Source organism: Condylura cristata, unplaced genomic scaffold (assembly GCF_000260355.1).
Source record: "Condylura cristata isolate star-nosed mole 26May11 unplaced genomic scaffold, ConCri1.0 scaffold00021, whole genome shotgun sequence".
In the NCBI taxonomy this organism is placed as follows: Eukaryota; Metazoa; Chordata; class Mammalia; order Eulipotyphla; family Talpidae; genus Condylura; species Condylura cristata.
In genome coordinates this window covers 24,575,955-24,591,522 of record NW_004567122.1, presented here as the reverse complement: position 1 = coordinate 24,591,522, position 15,568 = coordinate 24,575,955, and the positions used below count along the sequence as shown (strand labels likewise).

The following is a 15,568-nucleotide window of genomic DNA, read 5'->3' as shown; positions in this document are numbered from 1 at the left end:
CCCACCCCCCGCACAGGGGCAGGCACTGTTTCGATTCTTACCACCACAGATTAGTTTTTGCTATTCTTGGACTTCATGTAAGTGGAACGATATAGTAATGAATCTTTTGTGTCTGGCTTCTTTCACTCAACATCACATTTTTCACTCAACATAACAATCTCCATGTTGTTGATAAATCAGCTCATTCCCTTTTATTGATGTGTAGATATCATTGTGCAACGGACATCCCAGTTTGCTGAGTCATGATTCATTTTCATTTGGAGACTGTTAGGAATAAAGCTCCTTATTACTATTTTGTGTGTATTCTTTGGTGGACATAAGCTCTTGTGTCTCTTGGATAAATACTTACGGGTGGCAAATAAACACATAACAAGGTGCTTAACATCGTCAGTAATTAGGAAGTACAAATTAAAGCCACCACTTAACCCACCTTCCACCTATTTGAATGGCTGAATTTACTGATCAAAGTTAAGTGTTGATAGAGAAGGGAAGAATATGAATATTCATGTGTGGCGAAGGGAAATTTTTCTGTGTTCATTATTTCCCTTTTTTCTCTTTCTGTTTGGTATTTTCTTCTTTTTCTTTTCTGTCCTTGCATCATTGTTCATTTTGGTAATTATTTGATTCCTCCCCTCAGATGTCGTCCCCATGTTTCTCCCAGCACCACAACCCCCATGACCCATTACCATAGTCCCTCACATGCTCTCCACCCCTGTTCAAGCCCCTCTCTCTCCTCTTTCCCTGCTGGGTGCTTCCAGTGCATGGTCTGCCTGAAAGTTTTGTCTTTTTCCTCACCCTTTGTTCAGTTTCTTTAGATTTCACCTGTACGTGCAATCTGCTGTATTCTTCTTTTCCCTCATGACTTATTTTGGCTAGCATCACCCCTCCAGCCCGGTCCATGTTGCTACAAGTGGCCTGAGTCTGTCTGTTTCAATCACTGAGTAGTATTCCATTGTATATGCACCACATCTTCTTGACACATTTATCTGTCTGGGACATTTGGGTTGTTCCCGTATCTTGGCTATTGTAATAGTGCCACAATAAAAATCAGAGTGCAGGTTTCCTTTCTAATTAGTGCTTTTGTGTTTTTTGGGTAGATACCTAGGAGTGTGGAATCTCTGGGCCATATGGTAGGTCTTTTTCTTTATTTCTTTCTTTCTTTTTTGTTCTGTTTTAAATAGAAGCTTAGTTCATTGCCTTTTGACTTCTGTTGTTTTTGATGAGAAATGAAACTACCTTTCCTGTTCTTTTCAAGGTAATGCCTTTTTTCCCTTCTGACTGCTTTTTACATTTTTTTTATTAACTTTGGTTTTGAGTAATTTGATGATGGTTTCCCTTTGTGGGGTTCGCTAACCTTGGGTAGTGGGCCAGTGTCTTCCATCAGTTTTATGACTTTGTTGCCAGTCTTTAAATGTACTGTTCCAGTTCTCTGCTGTGTCTTGGAAATTCTTTTATAGTACATTTAATAAATCCATTATTTCAGATATTAAATATTTTGGTTCTATGAAAGCCCAGTCTGAATTTGGGTCACTATCCCATGACTTTCAAAAGGATATGTGTTTTCATTTACTCAATGGTTTATTGCAAGTTATAATGGGAAAATTAATATTTTGCAAACTATTACATCCTAGCTGAAAGTGGGGTTGTGCCTATGAAATTTCAGATGCCCCACTTCTCCCCAATATTTTCCATAGTACTGAAAAACTGCAAGGACAGTATGAAGAACTATCAAAAACCCTTTACCCAAAGACCCCACTCAAGTTTTTCCAATGGCCCCGATAACATCCTTTTTAGATAAACAACACAAACCAGAGCCTGTTATGCTAAGGACACCTTTCCTCGGCCTGCTTAGTTCACATCAGCTCTTCAGTCTATTCTTACCTGCTCATTCTATCCTTACCTGATTATTGATAGTGGCTTTAATAACATCCCTGTCATGGGTTTGTCTCATGTTTCTTCATGATCACATGTAAGCTACAAATGTTTAGCAGAATGTAGCTGACATTACGCAGCGTTCTCTCTGCACCCACCAAGGAGGAATCGGTGTCAGCTTGCCCCACCACTTGTGATGCTCACTTTGATCATGGTGACATCTGCCAGAGTTTTCTGTGGCAAAGCTGCTCTGTTTGCCTTTAAAAGTAATAAATGTTTTATAATGAGAGAGAGAGACTTTGAAGCTATATAAATATCCTGTCATCCCTCTCACGGCTACTCTCTAGTTTTAGCATTTGTTGATTTTTTTGTTTGAATTAATTAGTCCTGTGATAATTGCCAAATGAAAATTTCTAATTTCATCACTTCTACATACATTAATTGAAATCCTACTGTAAGGAAAAGGCTTTCTCTTCTGCATATATCTGCTCTCTTTTTAAAAGCAGAGTAGATTCATGGACTTCTGTTTATTCACTGGGGTATTATCTGTTAGTAACAGTATTTATTTTCATGTTCAAACATCCCGGACTCAGCCAACAGGAACTTCTTCAAACTGGCTTCCTATGTTCTAGTGATGTGTCCAGGATTCTTGAAGTGTCTCCTTAGTGTTCTGCAGTATTCCTGTCCTTTCCCTAAAACAAGCCATTCAAAAAAAAAACAACCCTTGGTCCTTTTTAGTGATGAATTGCATTTAGAAACCTAGATGTGTGAGTTCAGTGTGCTTCCAAGCTACCAGGGTTTTGATCTCAAAGGAGAGGTTCAGGAAATATCTGTGTTTGTTCTCCCTGTCTCTGTTACATAAGTTCATTTCAGTAGCTCCAATACCAGTCCAGCCACAGAGTTCACTTCAGCATCCCCTCTTTCCATGCAAATTAACTCTTCCTCTAGGAGAAACCTAGCTCCCGTTATCCTCAGTATCTTTATTTTTTATGAATTCATAATTACTTTTTTACATCATTCTTCATTTTGTACATTTTTTTCATCTTGGTTGTAATCCCCATGGGCTTCCCACCACCATTTCACCCATGTGCTATCACCATAATTCCGTATGCTCTTCTTGCTCGTTTGGATCCTGTTTTCCTCTCTAGCCCCTTAGAATGTCTCTGGCATATAGTTGTTCATTGAGTTTTTTTTACTTTATTACAATTGCTCTTTCTTTCCCCCTCCCCCGATCTCTTACTTTCCTGTCACTAAGCATGCTCCCTTCCAGCTCCATCCATGTTACTGCAAAAGGCAAGAGTTTCTTCTGACTAATATTCCATTGTGTGTATATACCACGTCTTCTTGATCCAGTCACCTGTTTTTGGGCGTTTGGGTTGATTCCACATCTTCCCTATTGTAAATAGGGCAGCAATAAGCATAGGGGCACAAGTGTCCTTTTGAATTAATGTTGCTGAGTCCTCTGGGTAGATACCTAGAAGTGGAATTGCTGGATCATATGGAAGCTCCATTTTTAGTAGTTTGAGGAACCTCCACGCAGCTTTCCATAGTGGTTAAACCAGTCTGCATTCCCACCAGCAGTGCAGAAGAGTTCCTTTTTCTCCACATCCTTGCCAACGTTTGTTGTTGCTTGTTTTTTGTTTTGTTTTGTTTTTTTAATATGTGCCATTCTCACTGTGGTATCTCATTGTGGTTTTGATTTGCATTTCCTTTATTACAAGTGATCCTCGGTGTCTTTATTCAGTGCTAACTGGGCCTATATGTAAAGTACAGCCAGCTTCCTATGCGGGTCCTGATCCCACCTTGCCCCCACCCAGTTCAGTCACCTACCAGAGACACTGGATCACATCTTTTGTCCCTTTCCCTGTAAGGCACCACCCCTTATCACCACCACCAGCTCTGCTACCTTCCTCCTGATTTATTTTTTAAAGATTTATTTATTTATGCATACAGAACTGGGGTACGGGCCAGAGGACTCACCAGAGACAGAGTGGGGAGCAGAACAGGCAGATGGACGAAGACCACTGCTGAGGGGAGCAGTGGGCGGGTCAGGAGAGGTCTGCCACGCCATGTGGTCACCTCCGGGCAGGGATCGAACTCATGCTAAAGTGGCTTTAGCTTCTTAGTGCTGCGTTTACTCACTGCGCATCAGGGAGGGCCTTGTGTGATTTCTTTTAAATAAACCATTGTTAAAATTTTCTCTCCTTGAAATAGAAAAGCAGAAGTCATCCTGACATGTTTAAAGTTGAGATAATAAGTGTATTTATTGTCACAAATCAAAGATAATTTTATTTTAGTTGATGGAAGGATATTTTAGCTTTTAATATTGTCTAATAAATAAGATGGAAACGATACTTACTATGGAATGACTTCTGCCCAGGCTCTGGGTGAAGTATGTCAGTGTCATCCACTTCTCAATGCTGCCACAGCCTCCGGAGGGCAGGACCAGCCAAAGCCAGGCTGGTTGTGGTGAGTGTGAACTGGAGATGAGAAGTCTCCCTGGGAGGAGGCCGCCCCGGGGGAGGGTCTGCCTGGAGCAAGGCTTGCCCACGCAGAGCAGCCACAGACTCAACTTAGTCTTTTTACTGTCTTTGATCAGAAGTGATTGTAAAAGAAAGCAGTCACTGACTTTGCATTTTTCTTTGCCCACATCTAGATATGATTTCAAAGTCCTAATTTGCGTTTCAACATGACAGATAGGCACATAAGTTACCGGGGACAACTGTGTCCATTAACATGTTTTTCTCCATTAAGTCCGGGTGATCAAAGAGTTTAAATTTGCTTAAACGTGCAGGGAGACTCAGGAAGGTCAAAGTGCTGCCTGGCAGTGGCCCCAGCCAGCCTCTACGGCAGGAAACTTGTCCCACCTGCTCTTTCTCGGGTGAGTAGTGGGTGCTGAAAATAACACCCCTGTGTGTATCTCAAATTTCTTTTTAATTGTTGGACTCTACTTTTAGAATAACCTGCCTTCTGCCACTGACAAGATGGTAGATAAATATTTTAAATATTTTTTAAAAATCTTTTAAGCATTGATGTGCTGGTAAGACACAGGGCTATCTAGAGGCCACAAAAAGCAAGTGACATCAGAAGCCCAGAGAGGTAAAGAGAAATTGGAACGGAAGGAGAACTTGCAACTGCCCAAGAACAACTGGACAGGGAGAAGGAGAGCAGTAGTGGAGCAGAGGTCATATTTAAAGGCAAATAACTGAGTTTTCAAAAAGTGATCAAAAAATAGGAGTCCTCCCTTTCAGAAAATCCAGGCAAAGTAAGTGCAAAGAAATATGTATATTTATATCATAAAGCGTAGGAAACCAAGAAGATCTTAAAATTATCCAAAGAGGAAAGATGGATTACCTGCAAAGGACGTCTCCATAGCAGTGGGGGCCAAAGAGCAGAATGAGATGTTGATTGATGGAGGGCACGGGGGAGGAGGGAAAACTTGTGTAGAGAATATTTATTCTCTACACAGCATAAATGGTGAGGACAAATAGACAACCATGACTAAGAATTCGAAGGGTAAAGATTTGAGGTATAAATTAGGGATTGTGAGGAATAAAGACAGAATTAGTGTGTACTGTTGTCACGTAGCTAGGTGAGGAAAGGAATGATTCTGAGCCTCTTCATTTGGAGGACAAAGGTGTAGATTAACTTTAGTATTTCTGTTAATTATGCACTTTAAAACATGAAGTAAACAGTCAAAAAATTTAAAAATATACTTTATTTGTGCATGCACTGAAGAAAAAGTGAGTGAAATGAAGTATCTTATTCAAAATATGGGGAAAAGGGCAAGAATAAGAACCCCAGAAAAAGTCCATACACTAGCTAAATTCTATAAATAAATAATGCTGTGTTTACAGTGTGTGCAGTGAAGGGGTCACAGGTATATGCCAAGAAGTGGGCAAAATGAAATAAAGCCTAAGAGCAATAGGAGTAAATCTCATAGAAACACATGAGTGACTCATCCATATTAAAGTTCAGTAACATGTAAAACAAGCAACATGTTACATGGGGAAACACAGATGAGCTGAAACTACATAGCAAAGCAAAAGGATGCTAAACACAGATTCAGGATCATGGTGCCTCTGAGTGGAAATGAAAGAATGGAATTGGAGTGGGAACACAGAGAAACTCCAAACTGCAGCGCCTTTGTCTTTCAAGCGGTAGATGAGTATAGATTTGTCCGCTCGCTGTATACTAAGTGCCTAAGCTGTTCCCAGAGTGAGTAGGTGTTCTTTTATCTCTACTCATTATTTAATAAGGATAACTTCAATATTTATTGTTTTTTGAACTTGATTTTTATGTGGTGTGAAATTGAATTCCAACATTGTCTTATCCCAGGGGGGTCTGGTAGCTATATGCTACAGCATCATTTCGCAAGTGACATTTTTTCTCCCCAGTGCACTGATTGCTCTTGTCATACGTTGAATTTTCATATATGTTGGGGTTTATTTTGGATCTCCTCTTCTATTTACTACCAAATCTACAGTCATTGATTTGTCTGTTCCTCAGTCAATGGCTTATTGATTCGCTCCTACCCACTTTTCTTATTTGATGTTCTGCTACACCCCTCCCTGTTCCTTTTCTTAGGTTGTCGGCTATCTGGGGACACTTCTTTTTCCAAATGAACTTCTTAAGGTCATTTTACCCAATTCCAAAAGGATTGCATTAAATTTGTAAATTTATGGTAATGTCTTCCCCCCCAAGAATAAGAAATGTCTTTGCGTTTATTCAATCCTTGCTTTACGATCTTCAATAAGATTTTATAGTCATTTTCATACCAGTCCTGTGACTTTCTTGTTAAATTTATTGATAAATATTTTATGGTTTCACCATTATTATGAGTGGGCTGCTTTTCCCTTTCCATTTCTAATTATTTATTGCTAATGAAGAGAAGAATGATTCATTTTGGTGTATTTCATCTGTCCAACTACCTCCTCATAATTCTCTTACCATTTAAAAATTTTTTCACTGGAGTCTCTTGGTTCTCTATGTATGCAGACACAATCAGCGAAAAGAGAAAGTTGTTTACTGGATTTTTACTGAATATTTTGTTTTCTTGTCTTATCCTTCCTTTTTGAATAAAAACAGTGATGACAGGTATTCCCTGCCTGGGTCCTGATGGAATGAAACATTCAGTGGTTGGCCATTCAGGATGACATATCTGAAGAGTTTTCCCCCTTTTCCCTAAAGTTTTTAGTTGGAATGACCACGATTTTTTAGGACTTCCTGTTTGTGTGTTTGCTCCAGGCTGTGAGATACATACTCTAATTGAATGTAGAGGGCACTAACTTGAGTCTCAAAGGTAACCATTTGGCCTTAAATTTCTCTAATTCTTTTTAGTTCAAAAATCATGTTTCTTTGGAAAACCCTCTTTGAGCTGTGTTCAGTCCTCCTGGCATTTGCCATTTTGTTATCTCTGTTGAAGTTGTCAGCCTTCTCCCCCAGCCGCCATCCTGCTCTCTGAAAGCTGGACCCCTGGTGTATTGTCATTGGTTATTTCCACTGCCTACTGATTGAGGTTCAAGGCCAGGGACTGAAGTACCTGAAGCACTGGGGAATCTCACAACAGTACCTGATGAGGGTGAGGCCCTGAGGGCCTCTGTGCAAAAGTAGACAGGTCATCGAGCCCCAGAAGCCACTATGTGCCCTCCTGGTCTCAGCAGACCCAACTCACCCACTCAGCCAGCCTCCCCTGTGCCTTCCCGGGCCACCTGCCAGAAGCCTCAGAGCACTTGGCTCAGGTGAGCCAGAGAATTGGTATTGAGAAGAAATGAACTATCTATTCGATGCTGTGTAGTAAGTGTTATTTTGATGGTTTTCCATACATGTTTTTTTATGACTGACAATCCCTTGAGAAAAATGGGCAAATCTTTGAGAGAGAAAATTAACACCCTTCTAATGGGAAAATGCTAATTTGTTGTGCTTAGATATTAGATGTTTTATGTGAGCTCCCTTTCTTTCTTCTTTAAAAGACAGTGAGGGAGGAGAGTATGCTTTCCCTGTGATTAGGAGACGCTTCTGTTACAACTGATCTACCTGAGCCAGGTCTGGCTGAGGGCAGCTCGTGCAGGTAAAGGGTCCCAGAAGTTCTGAGCAGCCCGTGCACTCACGAACCTAAAGCCTGGCATGGGAGCACAGCAGTGGCTCGTGCTTGGTGTCTCCACGATAACCCTTGCAATAATTGGAGGCAGCCTGAGGTGTCATGGCCTTGAATCATTAGTTGGTGGAGAAGCAGGAAAGAGCCCATGTAATGAGGTGTCAGCAAAAGAGTGAAGACCCACTGAGAGTAGCAACATCTGGCCCCTCACCCTGAAGACTCGGGGAGCCCTAAGGAGCCAGAGAAAGTGACAAGGGACCTTGGTACCAGGAGGAAAATCGAGGGATCTGGTGACAGAGAATAAAACAGATGGGAAGTGAAGAGGCTTTAGGCAAAGAACAGAATCTTGGGGATAGGAATATATTTGGAGAAACTGCTCTAAAACAAAGCTATTTTGTAACAGAAACTCTCCAAGGGGCAAAAACTCCACTGTGGTTCACATATTCACGCAGCCTTTCTCCCTCGCAGTCTCCAACGAACGTAACCTTTCCGAAGCCTGTTGCGATAACTTGGTAGCCTAAATGAGGAAAAAGAAAAAAGGAGATTGCTGAGCTTAGAGCCAACAGCAGACATATAAGAATACTGGTTGTCACGGACAACCTAAATTCACAGTTGTGAGGTGGTTTTTCAACTTCAAAGAATCTCTACCACCCTTCACATTACCCATAAGGAAACTGAAGCTCAGGTGTGAACAGCACTGGCCTGGGTAGAACTCAGAACCCTGGTTCCCCTTCCCTTTGCACAGTGTCTGCTCTACATATTGGTGTGGGCCCAAGTCTGTGATTAAAGCTGTCACCTTCAGAGTCCTCGGCCCTTGAGGCCAACATCTTGGATCTCTGTAGCATCTTCATCAGAATCACCCTTTCACCTGGCCGCCCGCCCTATACCAGGCCCTGGGCAGGTGCTGCCCACCAGGAGTAGAATGTAGTGTCTGCCCTAAAGCCAGAGCCCACTCACTGGGGTGGCGCTCTGAGTACTGTGAAGTCCAGCAGCAAGGGCCTTGCCCCAGAGCTGCCCTGGTGTCTGAGGGGCCAAAATGCAAGGAGCCCTACTGGGCACTGAGGAGTGTCCACTGCTGGCAAGCTTGCCTGGGTCGGGAGGACTGAGCCTAGGGGAGGCCTTGAGGAGAAAGCTCCAGAAGCGAAGAGTCAAGGTGTGTCATGGTTACTACACAGTTTAGAGCAAAGGGCTCCCAGAAGGAAGAGAAAGGCTGGGTCCTGGCTGTACCCTGCAGCCACCAGGGTCGTGTGGGGGGGCTGCTGCTCAAACTGTAGCTCCCAGCTGCCCAGCTGTCCGGGTCCTGCTGCCGCGCTAGTGTCAGGAGTCTGCAGACTTAGGGCCACAAGTCAGTCTGGCCCGTCTGTGCTGAGAATATGTGATGTCAGACTGCCCACCTTGGAAGCTGGGCGATGCAAACCCCGATGCAGGGAAGCCTTTCCCCTGCATATTCTGAAGCATGCTACTTTGAGTCTGTCTTTTACAAACACTCAATATTGTCAATATAACTATGCTCACCTTTTCATTAAGGCAGGCTTCCCGAAGACCATGGCAGCTCACGCTGTGTACACCGGCACCCATCAACCAAATGGTTTCTGATTTTTCAATCCTACTTATTCAGCCTGTAGTAATTCGGCCCGTCGGAATTGAGCACTGTGTGCCAAGATGTTTACATGCATTATCTGATTTAATCCTCAAAACAATCCTGGAAAGCACAAGCTATCCTCATTTTTTTAGTCAGAGGGGAAAAAAAAGGTAGGGAACTGACAGGGCTGCGTGGCTGGTGGGCGGGTCAGCACTGAGCGGGCCGGTGCCCTGTGTGGGTGCAGCTGCTTGGCCTCAGCCGGTTCCCTGGGCCTCACCAGGGCCTCTCCCAGCCGGGAGCTCTCTTCTGTCTCAGGAAAGCCGAGCGATGTGGTGTGGGGCCTTGTCTTCCGCCCTTCTGGGGCTACTTGTGGGGTCAGGGCTCTGAAAGACAGAGACCCCCCAGGTAGGGAGAAGGAGTCCTGAGTGGCCTACTCGGGTGACCTCTGTCACTGTAGCCTTCGGTGGTGTCAGGGAAAGTGCCCCAAATGTGGGGATAAAGTGGGGGGAGGGGCGTTCGGTGTTCCCCTTGCTGTCTTGCTCAGCAGGCCTGCCCGAGGACCGTGTGACCTGGGCTGAGGCTGCATCTCGGCAGCTCCCGCCATGTTTCCAATAAGGGTGCAACTTTTTTCTTTCTGGTAGAAGACCCTCCCCATTCTTGCGTGTCCTGCAGCAGCTGTGTCTCACCTCCCATCTCATCCCACCTGCTTCAGCCCTTTGAAGCAGCTCCAGGCGACCTGCTTGCCCCTTCTTTACGGAGTTGGTTAAATCTTGAACGCATGCTCACTTTACATCATCAAGGGGAAAACTGTGATTTTAAGTTTTTGAAATGTATACTTTGGCGCTCGTGACTAGAAAGGACTACCTCCGGGGCCCTGGGCACGTGTGGGCACCTGGCTTGTGCTCTGGCTGCATCTACAGCAGCAGAACAGAGCCTGCTGATAGCTTCGGGCCTCCTTCCCGCCGCATTCCAGGCATTCCCAGCTTTGACTTAGCAGCAGCCAGTGTAGAAGCCAATTTGTCAGACCACGGATTAGGATCTGGGAGCAATTATGCGTGACAAGTTACTACTTATCCCAGGGATAAGTAGATGTTTCTCGGGGATGCTCTCTGTCCTGAGAACTGGCCAAGGCTTTCAGAGCTGGGGAAGCTTCTCCTATAGCGGTGCACACAAGGGCCCCTGCGGGGCTCTGCCCTGAGCTCGCTCACAGGGCACCCAGCTGACACCAGGACACTTTGGAGGGAATGGCCAGAAGAGGGGTTGGGGGTGGTGAGGGGAGGTCTGAAGCTGAGATGTCCTAACAGAGGGCAGGGTCTGGTCAGCTGTCCGTCCATGACAAGGGTGGGCTTCCCTGTGTTGAGAACACCCAGCAGGCTCCTCACGAGCCTCCTGCCTGAGAGAAGTTGTCAGAGGCGCGGGAGCCACCAGTCCTCAAGGTGGGTGGGCAGCAGTGGTCCGGCAGGCCGGCGGGGATGCTTGGGTGTGCCTGGTCGTGCAGAAGCTCAGACGCAGACCTCTGGCCCCTCGACCCGAGTCCTTGAGAAAGGGACCGTATCCCTGGCCGAGCAGACTCCCAAACCTGAGGGACTTGGGGGGAAGCTAATTCAAATCTTGACTCTACCAGCCACAGCTTTCTTGCGGTGTAACTTCTTGGGCCTTTCCTAACCTGCGAAACGGGCTCCTACACACGCCAGGGTGCATTCCGGGCAGGGCCTGTGTGCTTGCCGCAGAGGGCTGCTGTGAGGGTGGCTGCGGGATCCTGAGCTCGTGCGTTCTGTGAGGTGGTGCCAGGCCCTTGGCACACTCAGTAGTGCCCACTAAGCAGTGCCCTCTCTGGCCAGGCATTGAAATGTTCGTCTCCCCGGGAGGGATCTTAGGTTCTCTTCCCAGGCCTGAGCTGTGGACCTTGGGCAACCCCAGCAGCCAGGCACCAGGAGGGTGTGGGGGCTCACACACAGATGACCAGTGTGAGGTACCCAGAGGGCTGCTCTGCTGCCCACCAGCAGCAGCCCATGAGTGTGAGGGCTTCTAACCAGTGGATTTGAGGGGGGACTCTTTCAGCCAGGAGGGCCTCCGGGGTCCTGAACATCAAGGTGACAAGAGTATCCCTCTCACAGCTCCCAGGGGCTGACCCAAGGCTTTTTAGGGACCCAAAGTCACCCCACTTTTTAGACTGTCAGTTGGGAAAGGTGGCATCCTCACCACTGAAGTCACAGCTTCCTGCAGGCTCCCCGGTGGGGTCTGCCTTGGAGCGGGATCCTTTCCTGCACAGCCCCGTGCTCTGCGTGCTGGGCTCCAGGCCCCCGGCTGCTCCCTCCTGTGAGGGTGAGGACGTCGGTTCACTGCATGTGTCTGAGAATATGACCGCTCTGCCTCGGGAGCCCTTGACACCCGCATGTCTGCATACTCTGCACCGGGGGCGGCAGGGAGGCGGTCAGCGCGCAGGGCGGTCAGGTCTGAGGACGGTGCGTGCCCCTCTGCCCATCTGCACCCATAGCCCACTCTTCTGGTTTTCCCTGAGCCCTGCAGAGGTACAGCCACCTGAGAGCCGAGCCTTTATGGTAGGGCGGTGCGTGGCCAGGTAAGGGGAATTAGTCCCCACCCTTCGGCAGATCTGCAGGGAGAGGTCTGGGCCCACTGAAACCTGGAGTGGGGTCCTCCCAAGGCCCCAAGGCTATCTTCCATAGGCAAGTTCTCGGAGAAAAATGCTGCCCTTGGCAACCGCCCGGAGACAGTTTGCACCCCACTGCTTGCTCTTCAGCACCCCGGACCTGAGAGGGAGCACTCGCTGGTTTCCCTTGTGCCAGAGTCAGAGACGGAGTCACGGCTTGGAAGCAAATACCCAGCTTGCCTGTGCTCTGTGCTGTGGTCGGTCCTGATCCCAGGGAGCGAAGGAGGTCTCCACGGAAAATCCTTCCCCGCGTCCCAGGGATTCTGGCGCAAGTGGGCGTGTTCCCCCCTCCCCCCCACCACCACCTTAACTTTCACATAACAATTCCCATTTCTGACCATGTTCAGTCAATTTAATTAGTGTCGGAAAGCAGCTTATTGGGTAAGATGATCGGTTTCTAACCTGGGTAAACACCGTTCTTTATGACTATAAATTAAGCACATTATATCTGCTCCCTGCGTCGCAGGCGCCCTCATAAATACCACAGGCGCTGGCCGGCCGTCTCACTTGGTTACCTTTCCCATTACTGTTTTATCACGTGCTGCTGGTAGGCGTGGGGAATTCATTCTGTTTTAATAACAAGGAGGAAGTGGTGACAGGGGGCTCGTGGAAGGAGGGCACCCGTGCTTGGTCATCGTCTCCACGGTGGGTGGGCCCAGGCCTGCGCTGTGCGTGGACCTGCTGTCCACAGACTGGGGAGGTGGACGCAGGCTTTTGCGCTCCTATTGCCTTAACTGCAAATAATTAGAATCAGAGATTTTCCAGCGGCAGAGCAGCTGAGGGTGGGTGACAGCCTTGACAAACGCAGTTGGCACGAGTGTGTTCTGAACAGCAGCCCTCCAGGGCCAGGAGGTGGGGAGGCCTCCGAGTGGGGCCTGCGGGCCGGGGGTGCCGCACAGCTCGTGGAGCCTGAGGCCTTCCCTGCGGTGCACATGTGAGCCTCCAGAGGAGACAGACAGTGCAGGGCGCGCCCTCCCTGTCCATGGAGCCTGCTGTGCGTGGCCTGCCAGGGCGGGCCACGTGGCCCCTGCAGCCCTTCCTGCTATGCCACCCAGATTCCAGGCCCCTGAACCCCGGAAGGCCCGTCACCAGCCCACGCCCCCATCCTTCAGCTTCCCTTATGCCCTCATTGGAGGAGCAAGGGGAAATGAATCTTCACAAGGCGTGGGTGTGTTGGCATTCCCACCACCCTCCCCATCCCAGCCTCAGCCTGCAGTTTGAGCAGTGGCACCAGACCAGAGTGAAGATTGGCTTTCCCGGGCCCTCCCTGGTGGCGCAGTGGGGTAAAGCACTGCACCATGAAGCTCTCCGCAGCCACTGCATCATGAGTTCAATCCCCGGCCAGGGAGTTGACCCACACGGCCCCACAGACCTCTCCTGACCCTCCTGCGGCTCCCCCCAGTGGTGTATTTCACTCCGTCTGCCTGTTCTTCTCCCCACTCTGTCTCTGGTGACTCCTCTCACCCATTGCACCTCTGGCCTATACCCCAGTCTGTAAGCATAAATAAATCTTTAGAAAAAAAAATTGGCTTTTCTAGCCATTGTGTTCTGGAAGCCTGAATGTGCAGAACCACAGGAGGAAAAGCCCCTGCCCCGGCGGGGTGGTGCGGGGTGGGGTGCTCCTGCGTGTGGGGCAGATGCTCCCATAGCAGCAGAGCATGCTTATGGAACAAATGGCTTGCATTTGAGGGTGGGGGGAGGCTCTGAGTAGGGGGTGCAGTTTAGGCTGGAAGAGCAAGTGGCCAGCAGAGCCAGAGTCCCCAAGGCAGGACCTGAGTACAGAAGCCCAGGAACTTCCACTGTTTCTTCAAAACGGTGCGTGCTCTCCCCGTCACACCGGCAGGTCTGTTAGAGCAGTGCTTTGTGCCCTGTCTAGGAAAGAAACGAAGGCTGCAGTGGCTGGTATTTCTAGAGCTGTGTTAGTTTCTCCTAGTAGCCGCCAGCACTTCCCAGGATAACTCATTTCACGGCCACCCAGGAGGATCGTGCTAATCAAAGGCACTCTGTGGCAAAGCAACCGTAAACACCGTGGGTGGAGGCCGCCAGTCCAGGCTCGCACCCTGCCAGCCTCAGCTCCCCTCGGCCTGCAGCCTTGGCTGGGGGGGGAGGCGGGGGGGGAGGGCACTGAGCCGTCAGGGTGACTGGTGCACAATTAGCAAAGTGGATAAAGGAGATTCACACACCCACATAGGATCTGCACTTTTACACTGCTCAGAGCTATTTTGACCTTCCAGTTTATTATGATTCAAAAAAAAATCAATATTTCTTAGCTTGCCAAGGCTGGAGGAATTTAAATGAGTTATTGAATCAAGCAGTTAATCTACCAATAACTGATTTTTCCCCTTTCAAATCTATAATGATGAAAAGCAGACTAAACCAGAAACAAGACAAGGAAGTTCTTTCTTCCCTTAGATGTTTTAATCCCGTGGGGTTAGAGCTGGGGCTGCAACTTCCTTGTGGGTGAACAGGGCCACTTGGTTTCCCCCAAGTATTTTGAGGAAGACTTAATTAAAATTTAAAGCAAAGACTTCTGCGGCCATGAGATCTGCATTCATGTTTTAATTACTTGTATTTCGATATCCCTTTGAAATGCTCAGCTTTCTCTGTTGTTCGTGGCAGGCAGCCAGTCCTGCGGGCCCCTTAAGGAGGGTGCTGGCTGTGGGTGCTCGCCCAGCCCTTGGCTCAGAGCACCTATCAGTAACAGGCCAGCCTGCCCACCACCCCGTTTGGTATGTGGGTGCAGTGGACCCCAGGCACATGGTTTGAGACCCAAGCTGTTTCCAGGCCTCGGCCTTCCTGGCCAGTGCTGCAGTTTTGTGCCGGGGAGGCCTCCCTGACGATTGTGACATGGACAGTCATGTTCTCCCCAGGATGGATCTCTGGCTGCCCCGCCACCCCCAGCCCTTAGACGAGTGCTTCGTTCTTACTCCTCACTTCTCCCAGCACTCTGTGGCTCCCCAGTGCATCACACTATCCCAGTGCATAGACCAGGATTCCTCTGCTTGTCTCTCCGTATCTAGCCTATAACCACGCTTGCGCCCCTTCGACCCCCACCCCACTGGCCCTGCACAGAGCTCCACGTCCTGTCGGGTGCCCTCCCTGTGGCTCAGGAGCTGCGCCTGCGCTGCGTCCGCCCGGTGCTGTCTCCTCCGCGTCTGCCCTGCGTGTTCTCTTCCCTGCCACACGGCCAGAGCTGTCTGGGATACCTGGGCACTGCAGGCCGAGTGCTGGGCTCCCCATGCCCAGCTCTGTCGGAGGGGGGCCAGCTCTGTCAGAGGGGGGCAGGGGATCCGGCTGTACACCGCACCCCAGACCTGGGCTTCACAGGCAGACAGAGCTGCTGCTT

The 15,568-nt window shown here is 48.2% G+C and overlaps 1 protein-coding gene across 1 annotated transcript in view; it reads left to right on the top strand.

Moving 5' to 3' along the window:
• FSTL4 (follistatin-like 4) overlaps positions 1-15,568 on the top strand; it is a 348,602-nt gene that overhangs the window by 150,359 nt on the left and 182,675 nt on the right. The gene's annotated exons all lie outside the window — the stretch shown is intronic.